The sequence below is a fragment of the Panthera onca genome, chromosome D2 (genome assembly GCF_046562875.1).
Source record: "Panthera onca isolate mPanOnc1 chromosome D2, mPanOnc1 haplotype 2, whole genome shotgun sequence".
Lineage (NCBI taxonomy): Eukaryota > Metazoa > Chordata > Mammalia > Carnivora > Felidae > Panthera > Panthera onca.
The window spans coordinates 7,255,723-7,281,926 of NC_138349.1; the positions used below are offsets into that span (position 1 = coordinate 7,255,723).

At 52.0% G+C, this 26,204-nt stretch overlaps 1 protein-coding gene across 5 annotated transcripts in view; it reads left to right on the forward strand.

Annotated features, from left to right (window-relative positions):
* The window catches only part of CTBP2 (C-terminal binding protein 2), a 158,896-nt gene that overhangs the window by 26,314 nt on the left and 106,378 nt on the right, over nucleotides 1-26,204 (forward strand). For 4 of the 5 annotated variants that reach the window (XM_060641235.3, XM_060641236.3, XM_081790441.1 and 1 more), the window contains one exon: nucleotides 23,451-23,552. The exons of the other annotated variant lie outside the window; for it this stretch is intronic. The gene's annotated coding sequence lies outside the window, so the exon portion shown is untranslated. The remainder of the gene's footprint in view (nucleotides 1-23,450; nucleotides 23,553-26,204) is intronic. 5 annotated transcript variants of the gene reach the window in all.

The window sequence follows — 26,204 nt, forward strand, 5'->3', positions numbered from 1 at the left end:
ATCTCTGCTCCCTCGGCTGTGGACTCGGGCAGGGCATGAGGCTCAGAGAGCCTCCCAGCTTCACGAGTTGGAAGTGATAACAGTTACTTGATGGAGAGGCTGCTGGGCCAGAATAGGTGTTGGATTTAAGAGTTCCAGCTGCGTGGGTCTGGCCACGGGGGTTACCTTGATCCTTGGACGCACAGCAAGTGGAAAATAATGTGCTTGTGGCTTTTGAATGCTTGTATTTGTTCCTGCTGGTGGCATGCTTTCAAAAATCTGGGGCGCCTGGGTGGCTCAGTCAGTTGAGCGGCCGACTTCGGCTCGGGTCATGATCTCGCGGTCCGTGAGTTCGAGCCCCGCGTCGGGCTCTGTACTGACCGCTCGGAGCCTGGAGCCTGTTTCGGATTCTGTGTCTCCCTCTCTCTGACCTTCCCCTGTTCATGCTGTCTCTCCCTGTCTCAAAAATAAATAAAACGTTAAAAAAAAAAATTTAAAAAAATCTGATCTTGTTTCTTGCTTAACATCATACCAGTGAAGTCTTCAATATTTTTATGTACCTTCCTTTTGGGATCCAAACTTCATTGCCCATGCAAAAAAAAAAAAAAAAAAAAAAAAGGCAAAACAACACTCCTGATCTTGGGGCCACGGCCAGGAAGGATCTGCCAGACACCCAGAATTCAGTTACTCATGTGTCGATTCCCACATGTTAGGCTCTAGGAGGAATATGGTAAAGGGGATGCACTTCCTTGTCCCCATAGAGCTCAGAGGCGGGTGTACTTGTTTTTAAGAAAGCTATTAGACTTGGGGCGCCTGGGTGGCTCAGTCGGTTAAGCATCAGACTTCGGCCCGGGGTCGTGATCTCGTGGTCTGTGAGTTTGAGCCCCGCGTCGGGCTCTGTGCTGCCAGCTGGGAGCCTGGAACCTGCTTCGGATTCCGTGTCTCCCTCTGTCTTTGTCCCTCCCTCACTCACACTCTGTCTCTCAAAAATAATACATCCTAAGAAAAAAACATGTTCTAATGACAGCCTGTCAAGGACAACCTCTGTGTTCAGATGGAAAAGATGGGGGGGGGGGCGCGGGGGGTCTGATGAAGATTGTCCCCATGCCTCCCGGAAGAGATGACCCCACCTGCATTCCTCCAGGGTTGTCTGTGTGTTTCCCTGTCTCACTGCTCACTGCCCTTCTTCAGTTGAACAAAGTGCCAGTAAAAGTCACTGCGGAGATTTGACCTGGGTACCACTTTCAGAGGGACAGCAAGATTGAGACACAGATTAGGAGGCTGGTGGGCAAGGGAGCAGGAGGACTCTGGGCCTGTCTTGGCCTGGGTCCTATCGGCCTCCCCAGACACTTGGTGCACTTGATGGTGAGGGCCCTACTGAGATGGATAAAGAGGCAGGAGCCTGCCCTGGGCAAGAATTTGCCCAGAAAACTGCGTGTCGTCTTTTGTGACGGCTGACTTCCCTGCTGTGTGTATATTTGCACGTGCCAGACCACCTGGTACCAGCTTGTGCCCGCAGTTTGAGCGGGATCCAGGGGTCCAGACTGCCTCTCCTTCACTCACCGTCCAGGGAGCTTCATACGGGCGGCACGCCCAGGGCCGAGTTCAGACCCACCGGCCGTAAGCGGACCCTTTGAACGGAGTCCTCCGTTTTGATTTTTCTCTTGTGGCATATCTGTCCCTTGCTGGAAAGAGTTCGTGTTCTGGGGCTGTCATTCAAAGCATCGTTTTGTACCATACCATTAGAATTTTCAGAGTGTTTGCTGATTTGCGTTTATTGAAACTAAATTCATTAGGATGATGTGAAAATAGCGCGCAACTGTTTACCAAATCGGATTCTTGTTTTTGATATTTCCGTACATCATCTGTTCTCACTTGAATGTTGTGGAATTTGTTGGTAAAGTGTTATGCAGATGAAAATCCATATTTCAGTGGAGGGTTTTTTAATTCAAATGAGTTCAGAAGAATATTCTATCCAAGGTGCTTGATTTGCCATTCGAAGCAGAGTCTGTATGGATATTGGAGCCTGGCTTGCTCTGTGAGACTTTTCAGATGTGCTGGGATCTTGACACAGGTGCAGGTGCTCAGTCAGGCTGCTTGGAAACCCCCTCCCCAGCTGGGTCCCCTCTGGCAGGTCCCCCAACCCAAGACAGAGGCTGGGACCCCCTGTCTGTGAGCTGGTGGTTCCTGTGTTTCTTACTAGGTTGTTGAGAGACTTCAAACAGAAACACCCTTATTTCGTTGGTTTTCACCGTTTTACGATCTCCAGGACTGAGTTGTCCCCAAAGTGATCCTATGCCATAATTTAATTGACAATATTCTTTTTCTCTTTCTTTCCTAGTGGCTTATAAAATAATTCCGGGTGTAAGATTTGATGGTTTCTTAGACATGATGGACGTTAAAGTTTGCAAATATGCTCTCCAGTTTTAGGGCTGGTCCTTTTCCATTAAAAGGAGCTTTTCACTTTTTAAGTTGATCAGGGGAAGTCCCCTTGTGACCAGACTTCCGCTGCAATGTCTCAGTTGTGTGGCAACAGGAAAATCAATAGATGGATTTCTAGATTTGACATCTCTTGCAGGTTTGGTCCCGTGGTCAGGTAACCTTGGATTCTTGTGCTCAGAGCACACAGAGGCCTGTGTTGCTTCCAAGACGAGTCTTTCCTGAAACGGAGCTGGCAGGTGCGTGCGGTGGAGATGACCAGGTGTCCCACGCTCCCCTTCGCTGGTGGGGACTTCTGGCCGGAGTGGCTGACCCCGCCACCACGCGGGCATCTACCGGAAGCCCCAGGAGCGTTCTTGCTGATGGAACACTGGTCGGAAGAGATGTCCCTTCCTGGCAGAAGTAGTCAGAAAACAAGTGTGCTTTACTTACTTTTTTTTTTCCCCCTTGAGGGTCCAGCAGAAGATACTAGCATCCCGGGTCCCTAAATCGCCCCGTGAAGAGTTGTCCATCATCAGGAACACTGATCTTCTTGCGATACAGAAATAAGCTTGTATCGTGTTGCGCTGATACTCCGTTTTGGATATGTTTGTGTGAAGCAGTGTTACTCTAACTAGTACACTAGCTTGGGTAATTGATTGACTTTGGTCAATCCAAGCCAACCCTGCCTCCCCCCTGCCTCCGGGAGAAGGTGGCCCCTTCTCCCAATTGCCAGTCTCCGCCTCCTGGTTTTCACTCCTACGTCCACTGATGCGTTTCGTCCTGGAGATCCCATCTCCCACCCCATCTTGTTTGCTGTTGGGGTAGAGGGTCGCTCCTGTTGGGCTGTGAGCTCCCTGAGGGTGGGCGTCCTTGCAAGGCTTTCCTGCCCCACGCCTGCCACATGCTGTCCACCCCAATGCTTTGGGTGCAGCCAAGGTGGGTCCTGTAAGTTGATGGTCCATCTTCGGAGAAGTTCAGAGTCAAGTCTCGGGTTATAAACCCGTAGCAGTGACCTGGTATGGGGTTGCGGCCGTGAAAAGGTGCCACTCTGGTATCCTCTGCTTCTGGTAATGGAATTGACTGGTGCCCCCAGCTGCTGCCTTTTGCATCTGGAGTCTAGCATGGCACTCACAGCCTCGGCTCCCGCGGACCGCCCCCAGCCAGGTACTGAGCACAGTGGAGATGCCAGGCCGTTCCTGGAAGACTTGGGTCTCCTTGTAGCAGCCAGCCCACCACGCCTGAACATTCCCCTCCGGACTCCTTCTTTCCCCGTCTCCTGCCCAAGGACGACCCGCCTCTCCCTCCGACTCCCTTCCCGTGTTCCCCACGAAGTCTCCTGCACAGCTCCTCTCCTCGTGTCTGGCACTGTGTGTTCGGAGAACCCAAACTCTAAACACGCATGGAACTTCGTAAAGTCAGAGGGATGGTACCCAGGAATTTCCTCCAGTTTGGGCCGTGAGCCATACCTCCTCTCCCGGCACAGTTTGCCCGCCTCCGACGTGCGAGGCCTGTGCTCGGCGATTTCCAGGAGCTGCCCGTGTCCGAGCGTGAGGGCTGCGTCAGGGTCGTGGCTCTGTTACACCTGCCATGCTGTTCCTGCCTCTCAGTGTGCTTGTATCGCAGTTTGCCCACCGTCTGGGCGAAGCATCAGGAACCAGAGTGGAGGGGGTGGCCTTTCGGAGGGTTCAACTTGCGTATGTCTCCTATACTTAATACTTTAAAAGCCTCTTGAGTGATACAAGAGGCCGGTAAGTGCGGCTTGCGTGTGACCTGCGCTGGGGACACACCTTGAGACCGAGAAGTCCTGACCTCTGTGGGCTACGATCCTTGACCATGACCGCTGTTTTGAAGTCCAGTGGCGTTTCACGATATGTTTCCAGATGGGCCCCCTGGCAATAGTTTGCTCTTGGGGAGCTATTTGTGGCCCGGAGGCTGTACCACCCCTGAAGAGGCTTGGAGAGGGAGGGTCCAAAACCCTGCTGAATGCTCTTGGGTTGTCGCCTGCCTCCGAGCACAGGGACCTGCTCAGTGCAGATGAGTCCCCTTGACGCTTTATTCAGACAGCGTTTCTTTTCCTGTGTGGGGGGGAAGGGGGCCTCCTGTCGTATCAGCCCACATCAGGGCCCAGTCCTAAACCTGTCCAGGCCTCCTTGGCTTCCTAAGTCTGCTCATGGCAAGAGTGGCTGTTAATTACTCGGATGCACGCCGTTCCCACACTTTGATTTTGAGTGGATAGTCTACCTGGGCCGCCGGGGTTTCTGCTCATGGTGGGGAAATGGCACCTGCCTCACGGGGGGTTCCTGCGGCCCTCCTTCCAGAGACAGGACTTGTGTAGATTGATAGGAGGACAGGCTCCCCACATGGATGCCACCCACCCCCGCCTGACTGCTCACGCCCTCTCCTGCCCTCTGCCCGTCGGCCTGTCTTACTACTTGGCCGTGTTTCTTGGCTCCCTTTCTGGATCCTGCTCACCTTTACCCGAGTCCCTTAGCACGCATGTTACCTGACATTGAGTTGTTTGTGGTTCCTCTTTGTTTTGCTTTCCTTTGAAGTAAAGCTTAGGGGAGGTGTTCAGGGAGTGGGGACACGCGGTGAAATGAAAGGCGTAGATCCTAAGAGTGCCAGTCACTTCGTTTTGGCAAAGGTGCACACCTGTGTACCCCAGCCCCTCTCAAGAGCTAGTTCATTCCATTGCCCCGGAAATTTCCCTCCTGGCCCTTTCCCGGAAGTCCCCACTCCTGTCTCTGTGATCGCCACCAGCAACCCCAACCGTGACCCCGCCCCCCACCATGATTACTTTTGCTTGCGCTTGATGAAAATACTATGTAATATACATAGATACTTTTATGTTGCGCATTCACGTGTTACATATTATACCACGTGTACCTTTTTGCAAAAGCCTTTTCTGATTCAACATGATGTTTTTGAGATACCTGAGTGTTTTAGCCTGGGTGGATCATCTGTTCCTTCCCCATGGCTGTATAGGATTCTATTCTAGGAGTCGGCTCCCGCAGTTACCTGTTGATGGGCACGTGGGCTGTTTCCAGCTTTTGGCTGAATAAAGCTGCTGTTTTTGCACGTGTCTTTTTTTTTTTTTTTTTTTTTTTTAAACGTTTGTTTTGAGAGAGAGCGTGCATATGCCCAAGTAGGGGAGGGAGAGAGACAGAGAGAGAGAGGGAATCCCAAGCAGGCTCCATGCTGTTAGCATAGAGCAGACGTGGGGCTTGATCCCACATACTGTGAGATCGTGACCTGAGCCGAAATCAAGAGTCGGATGCTTAACCTCCTGAGCCACCCAGGCGCCCTTGCCCATGTCTCTTTATGGATATTTCTCGTTTTCTTTTCTCCTGGGTAAATTCCTATAAATGGAATTACTGGTCATAGAACGGGCGTATCTTTAGTCTTCTAAAACATTTACGAAATTCTATAGTGCTACCAATCATGTAGGGAAACGGAGCTGTTTATTTTTTGAGAGAGAGAGCATGGAGGGGAGGGGCTGAGGGGGGAAAGAGAAGGAGAATCTCAAGCAGGCTTCACGCTCAGGGCAGAGCCAGATGCAAGGCTAGACCCACGACCTGATCATGACCTGAGCCGAAATCAAGAGTCAGACGCTTAACTGCCTGAGCCACCCGGGCGTCCCTGGAGCTGTGTTTTAAACCGTGTAAACAGAAGGCTGGCTTTCTGCTTGAGGGCTGGTGCAGTGGGTCAGAGGAGGGGTGGGGGGGCGTGTCCTCTTTTCCCTTTGCCCCTCTGCTAACAAGACCCGTGCAGATGGTTTTCTCTGCTGCCAGCGGGCTGTGGAGCTCACTCACCCAGAGAGAGTAGCCTTGCCCTCTTTCTTTAGAGGGGGCCTGCCTCTCTTGGCTTTCCCTGGATGGTGAGAATGATCGCACCTCTCCCTTGCCCTGTGGTCTCCCCTCCCCACCAAATACCGAGTTCGTCAACAAAGCCTGCCCATCAAGGTCTTCAGTTCCTGGTTCTGAACATCTGTGCCAATCTGTTTGCCTTCATGACTGCCAAAAGTTGATTTTGGGGGCCCACTGATAACTAGAAATGCCTGTGCTACTCTGTGATTCTTCCCCCCCCCCCCCCCGGTGTGAAGATGCTGGCTGGCTAAGTGGGTGTTCTGGACCCTCCAGAATCCCGGCAATCTGGGTATGCTGCCTTCACTGGTCTTGGGGAAGCTTCTCCAAGTTTCTCTAGGGCCAGTGCTTTTGAAGACCTGGTTTACGGCGCTACCAATGTGTCCTTCAGTAGGTTCCATTCACTTCTTTATATCGTCTTTCCAGAAAGTGCTTTTTTTGAGGATTCAAAAAAAAAAAAAAAAGCTTCTGTAAGATGAGAGGAGATGGGGGAAGGGCCAGAGTTGATTTAAAAAAAAAAAAAAATGCAAATACAGCAACCATAAATTTCAGGACAGTTGGCTGGGAACAGCTCTCTCTGAGTTTTGGGGAGACGGCGTGCGTCCTTGAGCTGATGACAAAGAGAAAGACTCCATTACAGGGAAGTGGCGTACCGGGGATAGAGAGTTCTGCCATCACCCGAGGTCTGGTAACAAATGTCAGGCTGCTTCTTGTGCCTGGGTCTGCCAGAAAAAGTCAGAAAGCATCATGCTGAGTGACAGTTTAGAGGAAGCCATTCTGTGAGGAGCTCTTCGAAGGGTATCCTTTGATTAGGGATGGAATTTAAAATAACTTCAGGGATTAGGCTAGTTGATATTGACCAGTTGAATTGGACTGGGTCATTCTCCCTTCCGGGGGGGGGGGGGGAAGGTATTAATTCTGCTGGGCTTTTAATAGGTGTTTTAGAGTTGATGATTTGGAGTTTTGCTTCCTGCCCAGGAATCGGTGTACAGGGATAACGTAGGGATCACGTGCCAGTCCCTCAGATGTAGAGGTGGGCAAAGGTAGAGGCTGACCCGGTCGGTTCCGGTAATACAAACATGAAGTCAGGGCGGAGTCTGGGTGTGATGTGGTTGGAAGCAGGAACTTCCAAGTGGTAGGGTGATGATGCGGGTGAGTGGAGTTTGAGAGGCAGGTGGGACGTGCCCGTGGGGAGGAAGTGCAGCTGTCAGCTGTCAGGTGTACCTGGAGCTCCTGGTGGGGACTGGCAGGAAGAAATGGACTTGGGAGCACCTGAATGGGAGCTCTGAGGCTGAGTGCTGATCTCTCCTTCCATGCCTGCTTCTCTAGCAGTTGGCATTCTATTCTTGTTCCTTGTTGGACCTGCCTTGAAGACCAGGTTACGTTTCCTTTATCTCCAAATCTGCCTCTCTTAATAGTTGGTCCAGTGTCAGAATCCTAGAACGGGGGTGTGTATATTTCGTGGAGGGGGGTCGTTTACCAGCTAAGAAGATAGATGGCGGCCGAGAAAGGGCTGTCAGGAGTCTACACCGGCTCTTTTGGATGCATGTGTTAACATCTATGGAAACAAGTACATGTGCGTACGTGTATAGATACGCAGTATTGGCGGTGGGGGAGGTGATAGGAAGGAAAGCTTGACAGCAAGGCTCATGAAGCAGTGTTGGAGCCCCAGAGAGTGACTGGGGGGAACCTGGCCGATCACTTCCGTGGGCAAGGCGTGGGGAGATGGGAGGGCGAGTGGTGTTCACTGGAAGGTTCCCCTCTTAGGAGGAGGCTAGGGGTGTAGGAACCACGCAGAAGGGCCAAAAAGGAACAGAAGCCTCGCTTTACTGAATGAAGAGCCTGGCTTCACTGTGCATTTCAGTTCACCCATGTCTCCCGGCTTCCCGGTTGGTGCCACAGGTCAGGTGGTGGAGTCTGGCCTCACGGGTAGGGTTTCCTGGTCCTTTTCATCTGTGCGGTGGGGCCCAGAGTTTGCCACCCAATGAAGGGAATTACTGGAGTCCAAAGAAAAGAAGCGATCCCCTTTGCAATAACTCTTCCTTTTCCACACTCTTGATTTCTTTCAAGCCCTTGAGAATTGGCTTAAAGTTTTATGATCGCCTATGTTACATTATTATTTTTGTTTTAACGTTTATTTGTTATTGAGAGAGCGTGAGCAGGGGAGGGGCAGGGAGAGGGGGAGACACAGAATCTGAAGCAGGCTCCGGGCTCTGAGCTGTCAGCACAGAGCCCAACGCGGGGCTCGAACTCACAAACTGCGAGATCAGGACCTGAGCCGAAATCGGACACTTAGCCAACTGAGCCACCCAGGCGCCCCCATGATCGCCTATTTTAAATGGAATTAGAACTTGAGTTAGAGGGTCTTGGCGTCTGTGGGTGGCATTCCTCTCCTGTACCTGGGAGAAGATGCTTTCCAAGGGGCGAGGTGACTTCCCTAAAGTCGCGTGGTTGGGCAGGAAGGTACACCCAGGAAGGATTCCAAACTACAGCCCAGGTTTGGGCTTTGGTTGTCCATTGTGTCCTGCTCACTCTGGTCCTCTCCCAGACTGCCCACTGCATTGCGTTCTGTTTGGAAGGCTGCCCTGGGCTCTCATTTACCCTTCTCCCCATCCCACCCCATCCCTCACCTGCCCCAGAGCCACTATCCTTTCCCAGGAAGAACCAGCAAGGAGGTACCTCTTGTGGTGTTGGGCTGGGCTGTCTTCTGTTTGGTGTTTCAAACCCTCTGCCTTGATGCTTCAGATGTTCTTAGGATCCTCCTCCAGCGATGGCTGTGGGGAGCTGACTTCCTCATGCCTCCTCATATTTGGGTGAGATACCAAGAGATCAACAGCGATATCTCTCAACTTCTGCCCCTACCGTAGTCTTAGAACATTCTCCGAGAGCTCCCTGTTTCCTTTGTTGTCTTCCCTGCTAGCTGTGAGATCACTGGGTCAGTCCCTAGCGCCAGGGTTCAACACTTAGGGGGCCTTTGCATCCGCTTCGGGCACTTGGTTTGTAGCGTGCTTGTTACCCACGCTTAACTGACTTGAAGTCATTGGATCCGTGTTCTTTCGGAGCACTTGCTATTTGCCAGGTACTGGGGAGGCAGGGGCGAACCAGGCTTCGTTTGTTGACGTACCAGCGGGAATGCTGCTCACGTGTACGTCTTACAAAAATGACACTTGCTACCTTCTTGCTAAAATGATGGAAACCCGGAGCACGCTTGTTCGCTTCAGAGTGCCGCAGGATGTTGACGATGTTTTCGTTCCTTAAGTTGAGGAGAGGAGGGCTGGAGTAGAAGGCTTATCTGTATCACTAACGTTTCAGAAGAAAGATATATCTGTGCTCTATGTTTAAATATAGCACGGTGTTTGCTACTGAGTTGGAGAATAAGCAATTGAATATGTAGGTCATTGACTTAGGAGAATGAGTTCGGAGTTTTCTTTGCATCTGATTAACACGGTCTTAACAATTGGGCCGGTGATGCTTTGCCAAAATTGGGTTACGCGGAGTTCAGCAAGATATCTGGGAGGGAAACCGTAGGAATCCTAGGAAGGTACCTTTGCCCCCTTAAGGGGCGTGACTTGGTGCTGGGCCCTGTGGTTTGCCACCTGCTACCGTGGCCCTAGCCACGCCGGAAGAGCACGGGGACCGGACCGGGGACCGGACGGGACAGGACAGGCGCTGCGCTCCTGAGCGGGTCCTTGAGAAGCAGGGGTGCAGAGGCTACCCTTCCCCAGGGTAAATGCCAGCGGTGTGTTCTAATACATGCTCGATTCAGAGCGCACTGCCTTGGAATTGCATATTTAAAAGGAAGCTGCCATCCCCTTTTGAAGGTATGTGACATTTAAAAGATCTGTAGCAGAAGGTAGGTTTGACAGCTTCGAATTCTATTTGAAAGAGTTTTTCTTTCAAGAACGAAAATGATTGCTTCTATTTTAAATGTCATCGCAAAGACATAAACATGTTTAATCAAATTATATATTTAATTTATGTAGAATGTGATTTTTTTATTTCCATGAAAGAGTCGCTGGTTATTTCTTCAGCGGCTCCGAAGCCGGGCAGTGTTGGAGATCTGAGAAAACGTTCAGCTTTCTGAGTAAGGGGCTATTTGAGGGTGGAGAGAAGCTGAAAAAGTAGGGTTATTATTGGAAGACTGTTCTCCTGTACGCTGTATCTCCCCAAAATGGCATGTTTCGGGGAGAGGGAGACGTGTTTGTTACTGTCTCCAGGAGACATTAAGGAGAAACTCCTGTCGAATGAAATCGAAAACCGTGTAACCCTGAAGACCATAAAAGCCGAAACGGCAGAGATACTCCTGTAATTTTCTTCCTTGGGTTGAGTCAGCAGGGAGTCAGCAGTGAGGATGAGGGAGGTTGCCAGCTCCCCTCAACAGGGAGGCAACCAGGGATCTCAGAGGACGGACGGACGGCCACCGAAGACCTTTAGGTTGATACAGCGTGATTAGGTTTTGTCGTGGAAGGCTGCTGTGCAGTTTCCAGGGCCACCCGCAAGGTCCCCAGCCTGCTGGAAAAGCAGGAATGTAGCTGTGGGTCCGTGCAAGGCAGGTGGGCCGCCTGACCCTGGTGATCTGCTGGGACACTTGGGCTCCAGAACGTTCTTTGAGCGAGCTGGGTGTTGGAAGGTGGCCAGGCCAGCGTACAACTGCGCTGTCAGCCGGGGACAGTCTTGGCCTGTTCCAGCCCACTGCCTGTAGTTTTGGCTTAGCCAGGCTGGGTCAGGGAAGCCTGGATGTCTTTCCCCGCCAGTGTGCCCACTCTCCCCAGCACAGACCAGCCCCGGGAACTGCTTTTCTGTCTCTCGTCCTTTCCGGGACTGCTCTGCCAGGGAAGGCGCCCTCTTGTCACCTGTGACCTGGGGAGCCCTGGGCGTCCAGCAGCAGCTGGGAGAGAGAAACCAGTCAGTCGTGCCCATTCCCGGGAAAGAACTTACATAGCAAGCATCTTTGTTGACTGCTGTGGAGAAGGTCAGGGTTCAGGAGCTCGGAGCTCTGGCTCTTGAGAGGCAGGCTGGGCTCCTGGTGGCCCCCCACCCCCCACCCCCCCGCCCCGGCAGCCAGAGGAAGCGGATCCCAGCTCAGTGTGTCAATCTTGTCAATGGGGTCGGCTCCACGTGGCTCCTTCTTGTAAACACCCCAGTCCACAAAAAAGAAAGGAATGGCCCTATCTGTGGCCAACAGGAGCCCAACTAAACAAACCAAAAACAAATACAGGGCCAACCTAATTAAACTTATTTTGAAGTAGCCCTAGAATCACATGCGGTTGTAATAATACCCTTATCTGGTCTCCCCCAGTGGTCCTAGCTTGCAAAACGATAGTAACAATACTACAACCAGGAGATGGGTATTGATGTGCTCCCCAGACATCCTTGGGCTCTCCCCAGGGGTGATGTGACTTTAGGTGTGTGTCCACTTCTGTGTCGCAGTGTCCCCTGTGTCGTCCATTCCAGCATGCACCACCGTGGTCAAGCTCCAGAGCGGTTCCAGGGCCCGAGGAGCTCACGTGTCCCCCGCCTACAGCCACACCCTCTTCCAGTGGCCAAGACCATTCGCGGTCATCGTCCATGGTCGTCTGCAGGGCTGCCCGGCTCCCAAGACCTAGCTTGTTCAGAGAATGTCCTAGAGTTGGAGCGTCCTGCCCCCTTCCCGGTCCCCAGCCCCAAGAACCACTAATCTGTTTTCCCATCCCTGTAATTTTGTCCTGTAGAGGATGTGATGAATGTGGAGTCAGAGAACACATGGCCTTTTGGGGACTGACTTTTTTCGCAGCACCATCCCCTTGGAGATTTGTTCAAGTTCTTGTGTGTGTCGATGAGGACTATTCCATCCCAAAGATCTCTGCCCCAGGCTTAGACCAGCAGCGGGTGAGGAGAAACTCCCCATGAGGACCCGAGTGCTGAAAGCCGACCCCTTCCTCCCCCACCCCTCCTGCTTTGATGTCAGGAGGAACTGGGCACCGCCGGCCTTCCCTCTGCCGGCCCCACGTCTCCGTGACCCTCTGCCGGGTGATGTGTGGTGGGCTGTGCCACTCTGGCCCGGCTGGTTTGGGGAACCCACCAGAAGAGCAGCCTTCTTTCTCCTCGGGGGTTTGACTGTCTGTGTCGTGTGGTTTTGCGTCGCGCCATTTGGCTGCGGTGTGTGAAGAAACGGAACTTGGGACCCTGCCTCTTTGGATGTCTCGTTCAGTAGCGGTCCTGCAGCCACAGCAGCACGTGGGGCTCAGGCCTGATGCACGAAGGAGGCAGAAAGGCAAGTGGCAGCACGGCCTTTCCAGGAGCGAGCACTGGCACCTGGGTGGCTCTGGCCGGCTTTCGCGGCCACCGTCAAGTGACGGGTCCTGGGAATCTGACTTCGGGGCGACCCGTTCGAGCCGTCGTTCCTTCGGGAAGCACACTGCACGGGTATGTGTCACACACCCGTCTTTCGAGGGGGGACGGCACTTAGGAGTCCCTGCCCCTGCCGCCGTCCGTGCTGAAAGGGTGTCTCTGCTTCTGAAATCGATAACGCGGCTGAGTGGTTAGGTTGGCGTGGAAGTTAGTTCAGGCGCCCCGGTGTTATTTACCTGACCTGTATGAATCGATAGGTAATAATCCCACGCTCTCCGGGGGCTCCTCTGTTCCCTCTCCTAGATAAGACCGTCGGTGCTTGGGATGGGGGTCACGCAGCCGGGGGCAGGGGGCACGGGCTGGTCTGGCGTTCGGCTTTTCTCTCCTTGTCCTGGATTCTTCTGGGTAAGAGGGTCTGACGTCTGTATCCGGGATCGTGCACCCGGGTGGTCTGAGCCGGGGTCGGCTGGGCAGAGGCCGTCGGGCCGCTCGGGGACAGCTGGCACCGCCGAGTGTTGTGACGGCATGCTGGGGTCGGGGAGGAGAAAGCAGAGCCGAGGTAGATTTTGCCTTCGTCTCCGAGAGGCTGGGTGATCTGGGTCCTCGGTTTCCCTCCGAGCACGTCTCCTCTGGCTCTGTGACTTATTTCTTCTTAAAAAATAAAAGCCTGTGGCCACCAGAGGAAATACGTAAATTAATGCTCAGTGAGACCTTTGGGTGCCTCCCTCATTCATGTTTGTGTTTGCAGAGGTTCCCCGTGTGCTGTTCTCTGTAACGTGCCCAGCCTTGTAAATTTTTTAAAAAGGAAAGTCGTTCCTATGTTGCAGGTACCACAGCTGCTCCATTTGATGGCAGCGATGTGCTTCATTTTACACTCAAGGCTTCCCTGAACCTTGAGGTTGGGGTTTGAATACATTTCGTTTGAAATAAGACAGAAAACTAATTTCCCTTCAGGCTTCCCCCCCCCCTCCCCGCCCCCCTTTCTAGGACTCTGGATTCTTGGATGTACCTAGTCATGTCAGGAAAGACGGCATTTGTTAGACGAGCGTGCTGTTTGAGTGCGGACGGTGGTCCCTGCACCGAGCCCTGAGCACCTTAGTACCTGTGCTCTCACCTGAGTCCCACACATCCTGGGCTCACCGCAGGAAGGCATTCTGAGGCCCAGTAACTTTCCCAGGACCACACACAGTCTCCTTCCAAGGCCCTTAAGCGTCGGTTGGGCTCTGAGTCCTGCGGGACAAAAATCGGACCACGTCCCTGCTGGCACGGAGCTGACCAGCTAAATCAGTCACAAAACAGGCCCAGCGCCAGTTGCCTTCTCCAGAGTACGAAGGGGTAGGGGTGAGGACACGGTGTGGGAGAGACCAGGAGTCTGAGGGGCTGTGAACCGTCCACGCGGGTTTCCCCCCAGCATCCCTGCCCCGCTCGGTCTCCCGCGTGGAGCCTGCTGGTCTGTAGTGTTGACGTCGAGAGCTGATGAGGTCTTTCTGTAAGCAGTTTCCTAGGGGCTGAGGACTCCACTCTCTAGCTGGCCAGTGCTTCTCTGTACTCCTCCTCCTGCAGTCTGATCTGTAGCCAAGAACTTGGCGGAGCCTGCTGAGAAGTCTGCCCTGCTCTCCCCACTCGCGCTGCGGCTCGCTGTTAGTCTCTAGCGGCTCAGGGATGCGTGGCGGACAAGCTCCCCACCGGGGCCCGGGGATCTGCACAGTGTGTGGGTGCCTCCGCTCCCCTCCCCGGATCCTCTCCAGTTGCTCGGCCCCTGGAATTCAGGCTTTGCATCGGCGTCCCCAAGAGGGACACGCTGTTACAGGTTGAACTTGCCTGAGGAGTAGGGCAGATACCTTACTCCAAAACCCACGTAGGTGGTTGCAGCCACGACGTGGGGACCCCCCCGTTCTGCGTTCCTAGCTTCAGCACCCCCCCCCCCATTCCTGACCTAAGACCCCACAGCCTCTTCACTGCACATTTTCCAGACTGTAGGAGATCTGCTCTTTGTAGGAAATGGAGAGTAAAGTCTGAAGACAATTAAATGGTTTTTGTGATCTGAAAGACTTACATTTAAACCATCACCTTTAATCTTCGCATAGAGAAATAGCACTTTGGGTGTATTTTCTGTACGTTAAGTATCTACAAAAAAATGAAAATAACCCTCTAAAGAATACCTGAAAGTTCACTTAAGATTGGATTATTCTAGGGGCGCCTAGACTGGGTTGCTCAGTCAGTTAAGCATCTGACTCTTGATTTCTGGCTCAGGGCATGATCTCCCGGTTCGTGGGTTCGAGCCCCGTGTCAGGCTCTCCACTGAGTATGCGGGGCCTGCCTGCTTGGGATTCTGTCTCTCTCCCTCTCTTTGTGTCATTCTCTGTCTATAAATAAACAACTTCAGAGACTTTTGTGGGGGGCGGGGAAGGATAAGATCATTCTACGTATTTTATATTTCTTTTCCCACTAACCTAGAAGTATTTCTTCTATGTTAAATATTTTTTAAGTTTTTAAAACTCTATAATCCAGGCACCTAATGCATGATGTGTAGGTGCAGCTTGCATAGGTGCCCATCCGCTGTGTATCAGGAGAGACTGTCATCCAGCTATTGGGGTGGGGGGCGTATCTTAGATGATTTCCTGTCTTTATGGAAATGCTCTCCTCCGAGCAGTCCCTAGGGGTAGAAAGGGGTGGAGGCAGAAACCTAACTTTTGGGGAGAGGATCTCTCGTACTGTCTCCGCAGCTCGCCAGGGTAGTTTGTGGTTTGTCTCTGTGACCCTTCCGTGTCCTGCTCTCTCCTCAGTGGATCTTATTTTAAAGGCTGTCGGGGTGCCTGGGTGGCTCAGTCGGTTGAGCGTCCGACTTCGGCTCAGGTCATGATCTTGCGGTTTGTGAGTTCGAGCCCCGCGTCGGGCTCTGTGCTGGCAGCTCAGAGCCTGGAGCCTGTTTCCAATCCTGTGTCTCCCTCTCTCTCTGCCCCTCCCCCAGTCTCACTTTGTCTCACTCTGTCTCTCAAAAATAACTATAAAAATTTTTTTTTTTATTTTAAAGGCTGTCGTGCACCAGGAGCCGCCTCTGCTTCCTGCCTGCCCCCTCTGTCACATGGTGGGGGGGGGAGGGGGGGTGATGGGGACCCCCCCCCCCCCCCCCCCGGTGGGAAAGGAGCTTACATAACCACCTCTTCCTCTTCGGAGCCCACCCCTCTACCAGGGAGAAAACCCAGGCAGGCCTGCTTCCCAGATGCCCTGCCGGGTTAGCGGTTCTGCCAGCTGGGCTTTGACCCCAGGGAGCGCATGTCTCCTTGCACTCCCGGCAGGTTCCAGAGCCTCTTACACAGGGGTGTGTGCCTCGGCCCGTGGCTTCCCTGTTCAGTCGCTATTCGGAACCGTGCAAAGCCACATACACGCGCCCCGGATGGGCGATGTGTGTTTCTCCCTGTCCCTCCATTGCTGGAGACTGGGTTCTGGTACACTGAGCAGAGGCCTCCCTGGCAAGGATTCCTCCTCCCCCTGTGGTCTTTTCAGAGTTAACAAGGCAGCTTCCTGGCTTGTGTGGCTTTTCGTACAGGCTTCTACGAGCTGAGGGGTCAGACCGCTCAGGCCCAGCTGCCTTCACTCCCCTGGCCAGCTGGGCAGTTGGGGTGTGGGAACGCAGCTTGAATTCGCCCAATGACGTCACTGTGTGTGTGGGTTGCTGCTTATGGATCTACTCCCCCACACCCCCCACCCCGAAACCTTGGCCTGCACCAGGCCTGGTCAGCAGCACCCATTTTTACAGTCGTTTCCAAGCATTCCCCCCTCCCCCCGATCTGCCACTTAGGACGGAGCCCTTCCCCGGCACGTTGAAGCCCAGTTCATGCTCCAAGGCTGAACTGCTCCTGGTCACCTACTTCTGTCTCAAATCTGCGGGCTCCGTAAGCTCCGGCAGTAAAAAACCTGAAAACGGAGCAGAGAAAGGGACAAATTAATTGACTACATCTGAGACAACACGGAGAAAATATCCTATTTTGTTTTCCTTAAAAAAAATGGCAGCGTTCCAAGACTTCCCTACAGTTTTCCACTGGCTGCCCTTAGATTTAAAGACAAGAGTTCCAGAATCTTGGCTGTTGGGCCTTTACTTTCTGAAAACTTAAAACCAGCTGAACGTATTTAATATTACAAAATTTCCATAAACATTCTCCACAAAGACTGTGTATGTGAAGTTTTTGCCTGGCGGGCATTTTTCTTACTGAAGCTGAAACTCTGGGGCATCAGGGGATTATAATGAAGTGTTGATTTGACCTTAAGTGTTTCGATGCCAGCGTGGGCTGTATAGGGACCTGGAAAGAATTAGCTTTCAGGGTTGTTTTTTTTTTTTTTTTTTTCCTTCCTTTTTTTCCCCCCCTGAATAAAGGCTAATTGTTTCCAGGCTAATTAATATGGTTTATTTATTATTAGGCAATAGTAAGTGGAATTGAATCCTGGGGAAGAATAACCTGGCCACGCTGAGGTGATGGCAACTCATATCACACCGTGTTAATTTGGTCTCGTCCGACGTGCAGGGAACAGTTTGCTCTTCGGCGGACGTTGTCCTTTCCTTGCCTTTTCCCACGTAACCGCTAAACCAGAATTCTGCCCTGCCTCGCGCCGGATGGGCTGGGCCTTTCTGGGGTGAGTTAACGATCGAAGGCTGGGCAGGCGCATAAACACGCATGCGGAGGGGTGGGGGCGCTATCCTGGGCTCCCCTGGCTTCGTGGGCTGCAGTGGCGGCCTTGACATCCTGGTTACAGGGCAGATCCCGCTGTGACCCAGCACGCTCAGAGGCGGGAGACTGCAGACTGCAGCCCCCCACTGGACACATAGGGCGCCCGGTGCCACCCAGTCTGCTGGGAAGGCCCCGATGCCATCTCCTTAGTCTTGTTGGTGGCTTTTGCCCCACACATCCTCAAAGTGACCCTGGCGGGCGAGGGCCGACCGGAGGTGGAAGGTTAGGGAGAGACCAGCACAGGTGGCCAGGGTGTGAACCAGGGGCTGGTAAGTAGGACTGGGGGTGGAGACAGGAAACCAGGCACTCTTCCCCCGTCCTGTTGTGGGTGTGTGTCCGTCCGCCTGGCTGGAAGGACATGTTATACGGGCAGGCCAGTTTTACGAGGAGGGCACTTGGTTTTTCTGTGGACGTCTAGGTTCCATGTCTGCCTGAGGCTTTTCCCTGTCTGTCACCCTTGACCTTGACACAGTTAAGAGGATCCTCGGTGGATGTGTGGGAAAGCCCCTGGAGTCCCCTTTCAGTGCCCTCATGTCCCGATTGTGGCCCGGTCACTAAGGCTTACTGTCCTCTCAGACTGCAACCCCAAAACAGTGGTGGGGCTAGGTCTGCTGCAGGAGGGGAGAAGAGATTGAAACCGGTCTTGCATGGAGGGGGTGGACCCACGGACCTTCAGGTCCCCTCTGGGGATAACCATCCAAAGCCCTTGAGAGGTGGGGTGAGCCTTCTCTGGAGCTATGGCTTGAGTTTTGTTTGTGTGGGTCCCTCTTGCAGCAGCCCAGTGGGCCCATCACTCCTGCGGGGCGGGCCGTCCTGCCCTGAGGCCCAGATGGGCAGCTGGAGTCCACGAGGGTGGGGCCTTGCAGCTGTGGGACGTGGGCAGTTCGTGGAGTGCCGACCTGTCCTGTTTGCTCGGCTCAGTTGTAAATGTCCTAGCAGCGGGCGCCCTGTTGACCAGTCAGGGGCATCTGTGCCAAGAGAGCATTTAGGAGAGAGAAGGCTGAGGTTCTGGATGGTTCTTCAGCCAGTCTTTTTGTTTATTTTCTGAACACAGCCTTGCCACACGACTCTCACCCAGCTAGGCGACGGGCTGGATGGGAGGCATGTTGGTCTCAGTGACCCAGTTGGGAGTTCAGGTTTTATTTATTTTGAGAGAGAGATCGAAGGGCAGAGAGAGACCATCCCAAGCAGGCTCCACGCTGTCAGCGCAGAGCCCAACACGGGGCTCGAACTCCCGAACCGTGAGATCATGACCTGAGCTGAAGTCAAGGTCGGACACTTAACCGCCTGGGCCTCCCAGGTGCCCCGAGGTGGGTTTGGTTTTTAGAAGGTGCTAATGATGACAATCTGGTCCTGAAGTCTTGTGCCAGGTTGGATGATGACTAGCCTTTTCTGAGTACTTGTGTGCGGGCCCCGGGCCGAGCTTCCAGATCTCTTCGAAAGGGCTCTCTCGCCTGTGAAGCAGGTGCAGTCTCCATCTTGGGGCAGAGTCCCAGGTCCTCTTCACCCATGGAGCCTGGGAGTCTTGTGTGTGTGTGTGTGTGTGTGTGTGTGTGTGTGTGTGTCCGTCCAGCTAGCACTCCGTGCCCTTCTCAGTGGTCCTCTATTGGGTAATTTCATGACTGCCTGAGGCATGATTATTACAGACGACTCTTGGGTTTTCTAAGTAGTAGATGTTGATGGGGTCCCCTGGATCCGAGATGAGGCTGTGGATGCCAGGAGCAGGTTCCAGATGAGGCTGGTGCTCTCGGGGCACCTGGGCTGCCTGCTCTGTCCACATCTGCCGCTTTGAGAGTCTTTGCCTTTGTAATAAATCAGCCTAACCTGAGCTGCCCTTCAGCTCCCTGGCCGCCTGGAGACAATGAGTAAGAGGGGCCCCACTGGAGAGCAGCAGGTAGAGCCGCCCCCACCACCTATGGCAGGACAGTGGGACAGGCATTTTAAAGCCTAGATGACCCGAACGTGAGTAGCCGGAGCACAGAGAATCCAGGTGGGGTTCGGGCCAGGCCTCCGGTGATACCAAGAGCTGACCGTCAGAACCTCAGATGCTAGAAGCAGCATTAGAAGTAATTCACACGGAGCAGGTGCAAGTCAGTGGGTGTTTTGTCCCAGAAATGATGCCTGGCAGCAGGTGGGATGGTGGGGAGAGCCCAGGCTGAGTGCCCGGGTACCCTCGCCTCACTGCAGCTTGGATGGTAGAGGGCCTCTGGTGCCCTGCAGGGCACAGGAAGCCGTAAGGAAAGACGGCTGGAGTTCAGGCGAGAGCAGGACGGATCCTCCCCGAATGATCCAGAAGGTGCCATCAGGCCTTCTTAGAGCTTGCCTCCGGCTCTTCACAGATTTTCCAAGGTGCTCGTCTCATTCCATTTCAGAAAAGTAGTCTCACTAACTAGATCCCTAACAGTAATTTTCCTATGCCTGACTTCAGGTAAGAAACTAAAAATCCAGGAGGAGAGGGATCCTTCTGGGCAATGTGCCCTGAATTGTCTGTTTCCTGTACATAGAACGCCCCGGGACACGGCCCGGCTGAGACTCCTCCAGGCTGCCGTTCTCCCCGGTCTTGTTACCCTCGGATGTGGGCGGAACACGTTTGCCAAGTGATGTTAAATAGGCTCGCCCAGGTTGGTGGTGCAAGCCCAAAATGGGAGCCCTTCTCCCTGGCCGGACGCGGGAGCTGACTGGTGTTCGTCCGCCGCGGCCGAGTCACCTGGTGGACTAGCCCCCACTTGGGCTTCTGAGGTTGCTCGTGGAGGAGTGGTGGTGGTTTTAATCAGCCAAGTCCTTTCTGTGCCTTGTTGTGTACTCCTGGAAGTTCTTACAAAAATCCCGGTGGGTGGGGCGCCCGGGGGGCTCAGTCGGTTAAGCGTCTTGTGATCTCGCGGTTTGTGGGTTCGAGCCCCGTGCCCCGCTCCGTGCTGACAGCTCGGAGCCTGGAGCCTGCTTCGGGTTCTGTGTCTCCCTCTCTCTCTGCCCCTCCCCTGCGCTCACTCATGCTGTCTCAAAAATAAATAAAATATTTAAAAAAAAGAAATCCTGGCGGGTCTGCAGGGTACTTTCTCTTGCACATTATGCTATGGTAACAAGGGTTTGTAGCTCCAGTTTTTTTTTAAAGTACTTCTTTCCACCTTCAAGTAAGAGTGCGCGCTGACTTTAAAGATTTTGACAGTCTTCCAAGCCTTTTAACTTTCTTAATCTGCTGAATAAGCGGTCCCGGTTGGCCTGGGCAGTCTGCAGGCACTCCCAAATTTGTCACCTCCTCTGTGAAGCCTTCCAGACAGGCAGAGTCGTCTGCTCCTTGTTTCATTAATTTTACTATGAAGTGTCTCAAAGTAAGAACCTGTACCCACCAGTAAGATTAGGTAACTGTTAACGTGTTAGTGTATTTCTCTTCAGAACTTTGTTTAAAAACAAGAAGTAACTGTATAGACAGTGCTCAATTTCACTTCACCAATAACGTTTCCTTCCCTCCCTGCTTTCCAAAAGGGACCTTTTCCAGGGCACCTGGGTGGCTCAGTCATTTAAGCATCTGACTCCGGCTCAGGTCATGATCTCACGGTTCGTGGGTTTGAGCCCCGCATTGGGCTCTGTGCTGACCGCTTGGAGCCTGGAACCTGCTTCCGATTCTGTGTCTCCCTCTCTCTCTGCCCCTCCCCCACTCACGTTCTGTCTGTGTCTCAAAAATAAACATTAAAAAATGAAACAAAGGGACCATTTTCTGTTATACAGCTGGTCCGTGAACAACATAGGGTTAGGGGCATTGGACCCCGTCCCCACCCCCCATGCTGTCGAAAATCTGCATAGAAGTTTTGACTTTCCCCAAACTTAACTACCAATAACCTAAGATTGGCTAGAAGGCGTAAATAACAATATAAACAGTCCATTGACACACGTAGTCTGTTATATAGGCTGTATTGTTAAAATCATAAGTGAAAATACGCTGCTAGGACCGTATTCTGTTTTCTTGAAAAAATCCGCATGTTACGTTGACCCGCACAGTTCGCACTGATGTCATTCAAGGGTCAGCTGTAGATACAATTTCCTTATAGTTTTGGAAATGCCTTGTTTACACATCTATGTGTCTGTAAACGTTTGAGGATCTGTGGTTGTGCAAAGCGTTGGAAATGGAACGAAAGGGGAAGCCAGCGACCTACAAGGACAAACAATACTAGACCAAGGGTGTAAGTTCTGTTCTGCAGTTAGTTACAAATGTGATTTTCTGCTGTGTTCCAGACCTAGTGAGATCCAGAGAGGAATCAAATGTAATCAAGGCATTTAATATTCAGGAGACTCAGAGGGGTGCTTGGGTGGCTCAGTCAGTTAAGCTTGATGTCATCTCAGGTCATGATCTCATGGTTCATGAGGTCAAGCCCCATGTCAGGCTCTGAGCTGAGTGGAGCCTGCTTGGGATTCTCTGTCTCCCCCTCCCTCCCTTCCCTCCCCCTTCGTCTCCCCCCCCCCCACCCCCCCCGCCCCTTCATCGTTACAGAAGGCGTTACAGAAGACCTAGGAGATGGGTTTTGAAGGGTGAACAGGAGTTTGCTAGGCAAGCCTCCTGAAAATCAAGATTGTTCCTCAATAGGGTAAATGCTTAGTTACTAAACACGAAACTTACTTGTGTCTTGGGTGTTCACCACCACTGAATAGCCTGGCGCTCTCTGTCCCCTCCCTGTCACCCCTCCTTGGGTTGGAAAGTTTGTGGCCTAAGGTGGTGTGGAGGCACAGCTGGGAGTGAATTATTTCTTGACCTCACATGTGATAACCGTGACTGTAGAGGCCACCCTTTTTCTGAATACTCCGGCAGGGCCATGCCTGCCCTTGGCCTCCGTTCTAGTTGGCGGTGTGGGAGCCGGCTGGTGCCCGCGCACTCAGATGCCCTGATTCGTTACGTTGACGGGAGAACACACAAGTATGGGGTCCTTTTGAGGGGGGAGTGGACGGACCTGGGAGGTGCAGTGGTTCCTGTCTCTGACTTGCTGCATAATTAGGCAGGTTACGTCCCAGAATTGGATCCCAAGAGATGACCCCATTGTTTTAAAGGAGGAGACCGTGGATAAAGAAACTCCAGCTTCCTAAGATTCAAATGATTTGAAAAGTAGAGTGCGGTGGGAAGCTTGGTTTCTGTCATTTCATGCACTTCTCGAAATATTAATCAACCATTTGAGTCCTGGTTGATTAGAAGCTGGGCCCCGGAAGGAATGGTCAGGTTTGACCGAGACAGTTCGCTTCCGGGATGCATACCTCCGCTTTCTCACGGGACGTGAGAAAGACTGCCTTGAAACGTGGACGGTCCGGTTTGCATAACACCTGCAGTGTTGCAATCCTGTCTGTTCTTCGTGGGAAAGCCACCGAAGAGACACCTGGGCCCGCTTGCCCGGGTGCCTTTGCCTTTTCAGTCAGCCAGAGGAGTCCCTTCCCACCTGCCCCTCTCACAACTCGGTGCGAAAAGGAAGCAGTTCAGATAATGTGATGGCCCCATAGATCTCCTCTTCATTCCTTGTATAGTAAAATAAATGTGAGTGCTGTTTAATGCATCACCTCATTTCATATTGCATTTGCCAAGAAAGTGCAATTTTATTGAACATTAGGATTGAATTCTTAACTGAGTAATCAATTTCAGCAGTAAGTTAAAATGCCTTCTATTAATGGTCAACTGCAACCGTTAATCAGAGTTACCGTGGATTAACAGTTGTCAGCATTTATGCTAATAGCACGTATAAACCATGGGCTTATGAATTGCATTTTATACTTCCATATTTCTCAAACAGTTGGTCATACTTTTTGCTTGAAGGTATTGATTGTTTTGTCCCTTTGCTTGCTACTTGAAGATGTAAAGGGATGTAAATGATATTTTCATGGTGATGACACAATATCACCTTCTGGTCTTGGGCGCTTGGCTTTGTGTCAGAATAGATGGAAAGGGTTCATTTGTTCTGGTGCTCTGCTGTTTAATTTGATCTGGTGTGTGACTAAAGCAAGACAAATAGTATTTTTAATGAAACCATTTAATAACCTCTGGTAGCTTAGAATCGAAGGCACGGGGAAAATGCAATTAAGCAATGGCTAGATGTAAACAACAACAGAAAAAAAATCACTCCTTCGGTTCCACTGACCCAATTCATTGTGCTTTCAGAGTTTCATCGCCTTAAATGGTTTTGAGCCAATGAAGCTGGATTCCCTTAAAAAGACGGACGGCCCATCGTGCGAACGGTAGTTTGTGGACAGATTTATATTGGTGAGTTATTGTAAAATATCTCCAGGTAAAAGTTCAGGTTTTCTAAGACCCCTCTGGAATGCGTTTTCAATTAGTTGATGACTATGGATCGCCAGCAGGCTCTGGATGTTTCACTGGGATGTCTAATAGCAGGATCATATTGATTGCCTTTCAATTAATTGCATCTGGTATTTTCATTTATCAGAAGCAAAATACATGTAATTAACTCTGAGGCAATAGAGTTCAATGTAAAGTGATTGTTGCTGCTGCTGCTGCTACAGAGATAAGTCAACGGAAATTATACTACTAGGAAACTCAAGGCAGAATGGAAGTCGTGTTACGACTTCTCGACGTATTAATTGCAAAGAATAAAAATGAATTAGGGAAATCGTCTCATGCTGTCCCAGGAGGCTTGAGTAAAAAGGTAGATAGACGTCTAGAGAAAAGAAAGCAGCTTGCTGATGAAGGCACATCTCTAATGAGCTTAGATTCTTAGAGTTACCAACCTCGAGGATGTCTCGAACACCTAATGATTTTTTTCTGGTGGACTTGATTGGGGATGTGGGTGTGCGCAGAGGAGAGCATTCAATTTTGCCTGCACTCATTTGGACTGTGGCTGAGAAAGTATCGATTGATGTCTTTCAGTCCTTACCCATGGCGAGGTTTGGAGGTCTAGAGTCTAGTTGCCACATGCCGTTAGCCATTTTTCACAAAACCTGCATCTTACTCAAAGTCTCCAAATGGCAACTTCTCAGAAGTGATTGATTTTTATCCTGCTGGAAAAAAAAATGTTTTCTCCTCGAGCTAACAGCGTCGTTTAAAAGCAAGAAAAAGTGTGAGAGCAGATCTTCTGCGTGTCCTGTCACACCTCTGGGCACGTTCCCCAAAGTGTTGGATCACACAGAGCCTCCGGTTCGGGAAAGGGCAGGTTCCGCCCTGCAGGCTTGGGCCCCGCTTTCTTCGGAGCCGGGGCCAGTGAGAGGCTTGCGGTGAAGTCGCCTGAACCCAGCAGGCCGCGTGGGTTGTGGCCCGGGGAGGGGTCTCACTGAGTGTCCCCGTGAGGTGGCAGGATCAGGTGGAGATCCTGATGTAACCACCTGGGCCTGCCAGGCCCCCCCTGCCAGCACTAGCCTCTTCCAGGCATTTGGAGGTTTTATTCGTGCATCAGTAACGGGGCAATGATGGTCCCCCACCTGCCCTGCCTTCTAAGATGAAACTTGATCAAGAAACCCAGAAACCTCTCCCAGGCGTGACCCAGAGGGCTGGCCCGACCACAGGCCACAGCAGAGTGTGCAGACAGAGGAGACCCCCTATTCTTGGAGTAGTTCTAAGAATCTTAGTCCTTGGGAGGACGAGAGACTAGAAATGTTGAACATTCGTTGGGGGGGGGGGGGCAATGGTGTATTTATTAGTAGGTTATGATGGCCCCTCTCAACCAAACACATTGAGCGTTGCCTATCAAGGCCAACATTTCTTTCTCTTCTGGCTTTCTCCCACTCTTCTAAAAGAAAGCTTTAGCTTAAGACCCTGTGTGCTGGAGTCTAATCCAGGATTCTCAGGCAGAGATACTGTTGTTACAGAATCTTTGTGGGCCTGGGGTTGGTGGGGTGTCGGTTTCCGTGCTGGGTGTTGAGGCCAAAGAGGTTTTCAGTGGCGTCACCACTGTGACAGCGATGGAAATTCATTGGGCTCCCACGGGCGTCCAGTTCTGCGGCCAACTATTTTATAGACCTTGGAGAGTTGGAAAACTATGTCCTCTAAAGATAAGCCTATGGGAATTCATAGTATAGGGATGAAATGGACTTTTTATGTATCTATATATAGATCTATAGATATGTAGACATCGATATGTAGATAAAGTGTATATATAGAGAGAGAAGATAGAGATATATATAGACAGCAGATATGGTTGAGTAACCACATTTTCATTTGGCTCAACCTGATCATTGAACCACCGCGGGCTGCTGTTTATCGGTGGTCTCGATCCAGAGAGCTGAACGTTAACGTTGCATAAATGCATCTGTACCGGAATGAAATTGCAACACGGTCCCTATAACAACGTTTTCCCAAGAACTGAGCATGCTCAGATGCTGGCCGGATAGGCCGGTTCCCCCTGCCGTGTTTGGGGCCTACTTTTGGGTGACCCCTCAGAGGAGCTTGAGATGTGCGGTACCGCGTGGGAGCTGACCGTAGTCAGAGCATCGTTACTGTGCCAGGAGGGTGCCTCTCTGCCTCCAGTTGGCCCGGAGTCCCCAGCACTGGGCATCCCGCCATGGGGCTTTACCTTTGCCCCGACCACCCTCACAGATACAGAGGGGACCCCTACACGTCCTTAGAAGCGTGTGTTCGCTTCTGGACCTCTTCTCTGTGGCTCGTCACTGTGACCAGTAAATTGTCCCTCACTTTTTGGTGGCTGCCCATTCAGCCCCACCTGCGGTAGATGCACAGCGACAGAAGAGGGACGTCTTGCATTACGGCCCGAAGAGGGACCACGTGTTGATTTCACCCCGGTAACTCACCTGCTGAGGTCTCTGGTCTACACAGATCTTGTTTAATGTGGGCAGAGGAGAAGGAAGTAGATGAAAAGCACAAAACTCAGGAAAACCACAGCCTCCAAGTGGCAAACCCGTGAGGCTCTGGAACCGTTTATACGTCATTTTTGACCTCTTCGTG